The sequence below is a fragment of the Argentina silus genome (genome assembly GCF_951799395.1).
Source record: "Argentina silus genome assembly, chromosome: 13".
Classification (NCBI taxonomy): Eukaryota; Metazoa; Chordata; class Actinopteri; order Argentiniformes; family Argentinidae; genus Argentina; species Argentina silus.
The window spans coordinates 13,442,928-13,450,421 of record NC_139667.1 but is presented as its reverse complement, the minus strand read 5'-3'; the positions used below and the strand labels follow the sequence as shown (position 1 = coordinate 13,450,421).

The following is a 7,494-nucleotide window of genomic DNA, read 5'->3' as shown; positions in this document are numbered from 1 at the left end:
CTCTCTCTCTCTCTCTCTCTCTCTCTCTCTCTCTCTCTATCTCTTTCTCTCTCTCTCTCTCTCTCTCACTCTCTCTCTATCTCTTTCTCTCTCTCTCTCTCACTCTCTCTCTATCTCTTTCTCTCTCTCAGTCTGTTGTCAGTGCAGCTTTTCAGAATAAAGAGCAGTCATTTAAAGTTCAGCCATTTATGATTTTTTAACCTTCAATAGAAACACACACACACACACACACCTACACACACACACACACACCCCTTATCATCACAAGTGTTGGTTTGTTTGTTTGTATCATCACAGTTGATTTGAATGAAATAGGAATTTAAAGAGTTAGACTATTATGATGTTGCGACACTACATCATGCATATATTCCTCTCGGAGCTCCGCTCACCTGTCAGGTGACTAAAGGGGATGTCACCGCTGCACTCTCTGACGCTGTTGTTTTGTGTGAGAGTGGCTCTGTGTTGCTTGGTGCTCCCGGGCACGTACGCTACAACACTACAACAGCACAGTTGATTTTTGCACAGTAATGCTGCAGCCTTGGAGAGGCCCATTCGTCAAGGTCCCTGTGTTTAATAAATGAGCAGATTGAGTGATTGATGGGGCGTTTGAGTCTCCATGTGTTTAATGGCTGGCCTGCCCCGTCGGACGTAATGCAGGGTGCATTATCACTGAGAATACACCAGCACTGAGAGGGACCTCTCCTCTCTGTCTGTCTGTGTCTCTTTCTCTCTCTCTCTCTCTCTCTCTCTCTCTATATATATATATATATATCCCTTTCTCTCTCTCTTTCTCTACCCCCCCCCCCCCCTCAAGCCTCTCCATTTCTCTTGAAGTGACAGGCTTTAGTTTGGGAGGAGAGGGGGATTAAGGTCTGGAGGAGAAGTGGCACAATGCAGTATTAGAGAGAGAGGGCGAGAGGGAGGGAGGGAGGGAGAGAGACGGAGAGAGAGAAGGGGGAAAGGAGAATAGAGGGCGAAAGAGAGAGGATGAGGGTTAGATGGACGGAGAGAGAGAGAAAGAGCGAGAGAGAGTGGGTGAGTGACTGCTCTTCCAGTAAATCTAGGCTTGGCAGTTCTCAGGCCTGTTAAAGGTTAGTGTAATCTGAGAGAGAGAGAGAGATAGAGGGAGAGAGAAAAGGAAAAAGGAAAAGGACAGCATTGTACAGTTGTGTATATCTGTCTGTGTGATTGGTGAAATAAGAAGACCTTGTCATTTGGCTGACAACCCCTCCTCTCCTCCTCCTCCCCTCCTCCTCCTCCTCCTCTCTGCCCCGAGCCTGGCTCCCCCCCCGTATCATCCATCATATTCATGGGATACACAACGCAGCCATGGACACTTTCCAAAACCCTTTTAGGTTTGTTTTTTTGTGCGTTTTTTTTCCTGGTCCCTGAAAGCATTTGGTTATTAGGCCGATGAAGGATGAAGAACAGGCAGGCGGAGAGGCAGTTTGAGGCTGTTTGAGGCTGTTTGAGGCTGTTTCTCTTTTCAAGCGACTTCATTTTCATTGTTGGCGCTCGGTGCTTTTTATCATAAGGCAGATAGTTAGTCATTAATTTACAGAATCAACTCAGGGAACATCTTTTGTGATCTCATATTAAATCCCCCCTCCGCCATGCTCCACTCTCCCTCCCCCCCCCCCCCCCCTTCCAAATCCACCCCTTGGCAAAAAATTACTCACATCGTTAAAAAATATTTAATTAGGCAGTAGTTTTCTAGCGGGCCTCGCTAGGGAGAGGGAGATTTGCATGAGGCAGGTCGCCCCGGCGTTCCACCGCATTCCGCCAGGGAGATTGGATGTGAGAGGCGGGGTCGCCGGGTCGCCGGCTCAGCCAAGGACTCCCATTTGCCAAGGTCAGACAGGTAGCCGGGTGCTCCCCTGGGTTCATCCAATGAAAAGACAGCTGCAATTGGCTCTAATTGCCGGCCTTGCTTTAAGCCACTTTTTGTTTAAAAAATCCCCTCTCTTCTCTCTCTCTCTCTCTCTCTCTTCTCTCCCTCCTCTCTCTCTCCTCCGACACGCGCTATCTGTGCTGCCCTTCCATTTGTTTTTGAAGCGGTCGGCGATAAGCAGAGATATATTCACCAGGGTAAATGGATATTACATATTCTACATGAAGAGACAGTAGTGTGATACCAGGCAGGAATACATTAGAGGGGGAGGCAGGGGTGAGACAGGGGGAGGCAGGGGGAGGGGTGAGACAGGGGGAGGAAGGGGGGAGATAGGGGGAGGAAGGAGGCAGGGGGAGGGAGGGGGGAGACAGCTGCGTTTGCCCTCTACCTAGCTAATGTGGGGTTTATTTTCCATAGTTTTACTGGAGAGCAGCAGGTCAACTCTACCTCTGTCAGTCAGATGTTCAGGATGGAGGGATGGAGGGACGATTATAAAGGCTGTTCCGCTGTTCTCTCTCTCTCTCTCTCTCTCTCTCTCTCTCTCTCTCTTTCTCTCCTTTTAGACAGCTGTTCATAGAATAAGTCAGTAATTACTGAGTTTAGTTTGGTGCCAGTTATTCCAACCTCATAGCCACAATATGTAAAAAATAAAGAAAACTGCGTCTATTTTCGCTTAAAAAAAATTAACTTGCGCCGCTTTATGCCAAGTGTTATCAATCGAAGGCGATATACTATGAATCATTAATACAAGAGTAATTATACACTATCAAACTTATAATATTAAATTTAGCTAATGTTAAATGCAGTAATTAATTCTGAACCCTAGAGCCAACATCAATTTGTTTGATTAGTGCATTACAAAGTCACACCGATATTTTAGGCGTGAGTGTGAAGTTAATTTCTACCCTCCTTTTTTTTCCTCTCCCAAGGAGTCCTGGGTAATGTGGTCCTTTCTCTTGGGAGGGTGTTGATATCTGACTGTTTAAATTATGGATGTCTGAAGACATGCTTTGACATTTAAAACCTCTCAGGATCAAATATTGTCAAATTACTGACAGTTGATTCGTCTGTATTAATTACAGTCCTCTTTCTGAATCAGTCTGAATATTTCCCTTATTTCCGTGGTGTCAATCAGAACACGCCTTTAATTCAGTCAGACTGTTCAAACCCCTCGGAAACATGGGAGGCCTCAGTGGATACATGAATGTGATCAGGGGAGGCCGGTGGAGGTAGAAATCGGAGGACGGGCTCATTGTAATCCATTCCACGTGTTTGATACCCTTCCTCATTCCGTTCCATGCATTACAATGAGCCCGTCCTCTGATTTCTACCTCCGCCAGCCTCCCCTGATGGTGATGTAAACCACAGTGGGCTGAGAGGGGCGGTTCAGTTGTGTCCTGTCTCCTCTGACATAGGTTCAGTCTCAGGTGTACCTCCCTCTCTCCTCTCCTCCCTCCCTCTCTCCTCTCCCCCCCTCTCTCCTCTCCTCCCTTCCTCTGTCCTCTCCTCCCCCCCTCTCTCCTCTCTCCTCTCCTCCCTCCCTCTCTCCTCTCCCCTCCTCTCTCCTCTCCTCCCTCCCTCTCTCCTCTCCTCCCCCCTCTCTCCTCTCCTCCCTCCCTCTCTCCTCTCCTCTCCTCCCTCCCTCTCTCCTCTCCTCTCCTCTCTGTGACAACACACAGGCCCACCTCTCAGTTGGCTCTTAACGACCAAACACTCCCTCTCTTCACGTCTCTCTTCATCCTGTCTTTCTCACACGCTGCCAAGGGGCCAGTTCTGCTCTGGTGGCAGGTTGACTAACAGGTGAAACACCATGGAGAGGAGAGGAGGTGAGAAGAGGTGAGAGGAGGTGATGTGAGCGTGTGCCAAGCGGCCCACTTGTTTGATGCCAGGGAGTAATTGTGTCATAATGAAGGGATGAAGGGATGTCTCCTGATAGCAGCTTCTGAACGAGGAACAGTGACACTTGACAACCCCCTGAGGGCACCAAGGCAGGAGGGAGAAGGAGGTGGGGGGGGGCACAGGGGGTTAGGGCGGGGGGGGGGCATAGGGGAGTAAGGAACGGTGATTAGTTACAGTACATCCTGTTTAGGGTGAAGAGGCAGCGGAGATACAGAGAGAACGCCCCGCACCTCTCTCTCTCTCTCTCTCCCCCCCCAGCCCCCCCCCCCTCTCCCTTTCTCTCTCTCCCCCCAGCCCCCCCTCCTTTCCCACCTCTCTCTCTCTCTTTCTCTCTCTCCCTCCAGCCCCCACCTCTCTCTCTCTCCCTTTCTCTCTCTCCCCCCAGCCCCCCCCTGTCTCTCTCTCTCTCCAACCCTCTGAAGTCATTAGACAAGAGAGAGAAAGAGAGAGAGAGAGAAAGAGAGAGAGAGAGAGAAGAAAAGAAAGCGGTCTGGGACACTGCCTGTCAGTCATGTGATGATATTTGACAGGGTGGATTATGTCTTTGATGGAGCAGAACAGTTCATGTTGGAAGATGACATTTCTGAAGCCTCCCCTAATTAAGGGCTTCCTTCCTTTAAAACCAACCATTGAAGTCCTGTGTTATGTTTGGTGGGGCGATGGGGGGGGGGGGGGGTGATGGGGTGAATCAGGTGTTTGCGTTAATACGTGCCAGTCGGTCTTAATAAGCATGGCACGGTAGGGGGAGGGGGGGCAGATATTATTGAGTGACCTTCTACAGGAATGAATGCTCTGCCCCCCCCTCCTCCCCTCCGCTCCCCATCCTTCACCACCCCAGCCGAGGAGCACCCTCATTTACAATGCAAACGCAACTCCTCTGTAATCCAAGTGTCCTTTCTGCAATCACAGAGTGTAATCTGCCCCCCTCTCATGTAAGGGACAACACAGCCACTTTACCTCGCCACAATATGAATATCTGAGCCTGTATTAGTTTTCGCCTCCGAGATCCGCATTGTTCACCCCCCTCCCACTCCCACCCCCCCCTGCCCCTTCCCCTTCCCCCCCATTCCCTTCCCTCATCTGGGCATCACAGAGATTAAGGTAGACGAGTGTATTGTTGAGACGCTTGAGTCGAGAGAGAGAGAGAGAGAGAAGGGGGTCTCATTGTAATACAGTTAAAATAGTCATCGGTCGTGTTCATGAATGATAATGGGACACAAAAGGGGCTTGTCTGTGAAAGAGAGATAGGCCGGAGCATTTCATCTCCATTCTGAAATAGATTTTTTTTTTTAAGCACTTGTGTGTGTAATGTATTCACACGGCGGAGAGCAGCGCTGGCACTGTCGCACACCGGCCACCGATGCTGTCATCTCTCGTATTATTGCAGTTTAATCCAATTACTAACGTGGACGGCGGTGACTGTCTCCCCTACTCCGGTGAGCCCAGGGAGGGGTGCTGCTCTTCAGGGTTAAAGCCTGGTGTTAGGGACAGGGTCTCTGGAATAAAGGAGGGGAAAGTGATTTTTTTCTTGTTGTTCCTCTTTTTGTTTGAGAGGAGATTCAGCTGTAATCTGGTAGAGATCCTAACTGTCTGCTAGGCCTCCTCCACCTCTATCTAACCCCTCCTCCACCTCTCTCTAACCCCTCCTCCATCTCTATCTAACCCCTCCTCCACCTCTCTCTAACCCCTCCTCCATCTCTCTCTAACCCCTCCTCCACCTCTCTCTAACCCCTCCTCCACCTCTCTCTAACTCCTCCTCCATCTCTCTCTAACCGCTCCTCCACCTCTCTCTAACTCCTCCTCCACCTCTCTCTCACCTCTCCACCTTCCTCCACCTCTCTCTAACCCCTCCACCCTCTTCTACCTCTCTCTAACCCCTCCTCCACCTCTCTCTAACTCCTCCTCCACCTCTCTCTAATCCCTCCACCCTCCTCCACCTCTCTCTAACCCCTCCACCCTCTTCTACCGCTCTCTAACCCCTCCTCCACCTCTCTCTAACCCCTCCTCCACCTCTCTCTAACTCCTCCTCCACCTCTCTCTAACCCCTCCTCCACCCTCCTCTACCTCTCTCTAACCCCTCCTCCACCTCTCTCTAACCCCTCCTCCACCCTTCTCCACCTCTCTCTAACCCCTCCACCCTCCTCCATCTCCCCAGCTCTCCTACCCCCACCACTGCTCCCCTGGTCCTAAAGCTGGAGCTGAAAGGACTTTTTTTAAACTTTGCTTCCTTGATTTTGTTGCAAGCCCGGAATCTAGTAGTCATCATTTATCCGAGTTTTAACCTCAGTTCTGTTTGCTCACTAGAACTTCTGAAAAACTGCAAGGGACACTCATTCCTTTAATCAAGTAAACAAGTTGTTTTCCTGGCTGAAGGTGCTCAGCAGAAGCTAATCTAGCTAAGGGAGAGCAGGCGTTCGTTGTGGGTGTTCTACCTCTCTGATAAACAACCACACAATACGCTGCGCCTCCAACAAAACGCTGTCTGTTTGACCTTTCTGAAGTAATTACAACCTGCATCATTTGTTTTTACTGAAAATCAACCACTCCGCAACAAAGTTTGAAGCATCATTTAAAAGGGTTTTCCTTTCAGATAAATCTAATCATCGGAGTCGACGCAGCGGGGTTTTTGTTTTTTTTGCCTTTTCATCAGAAGCGCGGAGAAGGACATCAACACAATAGAGACATCATAACGATAACACTGTTGAGAGACGCTGTTTGTCTTGGTTTATCTTATCTGCCCTTCATGCATTTTGCAAAAACATTTGCTTCCTGTTGGATAGCGGAACCGACAGGGGCTCTGAAGGACGTTCGGAAAAACACTTTACATGAAGTTCTTATCACACCCTGTGTAATAACACTGTAATGACATGAGTAATAACAATGTATTCATAGCTTTTCTGTTACACACTAATTGAGTAATAGCTGTGTACTTGCAAGGTGGTGATGAGCTGAGTAATTACATCATGCAGCAGTATCAAGGTGTGAGAGAAACGTTAAAGCATTACCCAGTTTTTAATGAGTCTACAGCTGTACAATGAGGTGCAAATTTCACTCTGAGTCGTAAACATGTTGCTAACAACCGGCTCATGGTGTGGGGTATCATTTTCATTTCTTAATCATTGTTTCTGCTTGGGATGATCATTTATGAGGGACTAAATTGCTTAAGGGGATTTGACATTAAAGAGATTATTCCCATGTAATCCTCCAGTCCCTGTGGGCCCCAACCTGATCACAGCAGCGCTGCATGGCCAAACACTGCCCCCCCCAACACACACACACACACACACACACACACACACACACACACACCCTAACCACACACGCCAGTTGCCTACACCATGTTGGATAGTCTAGAGGAGTAACGGAAGGGGTGTGTGTGTGTGTGTGTGTGTGTGTGTGTGTGTGTGTGTGTGTGTGTGTGTGTGTGTGTGTGAGAGACTGTATTAGGGGTGTATTAGCGGTCCGCTGCCTTTCCTTGTCATCCTTAATTAACGACAGCATCCTAGTAAATCCTAGTTTTCATCCTAGTAAATGAGACCGGTGAAAGGTTAGGGATTCTTATTTCTTTCATTTTAGAATAAACTAAAGTGGCTTGTAATTGACTGTGGGTGTTAAGTTCCAGTTTGGGAGGGGAGTGGGCATTTGGCATGGGTTAAGATGTTGTTACTGAGAGAAGGAGTCAGGGTGTGGAATACCTCTGGAAA

At 48.8% G+C, this 7,494-nt stretch overlaps 1 protein-coding gene across 1 annotated transcript in view; it reads left to right on the top strand.

The window, feature by feature from the left end:
• Positions 1 to 7,494, top strand: part of npas3 (neuronal PAS domain protein 3) — a gene marked incomplete at both ends in the record, with an annotated part of 230,156 nt that overhangs the window by 187,131 nt on the left and 35,531 nt on the right. The gene's annotated exons all lie outside the window — the stretch shown is intronic.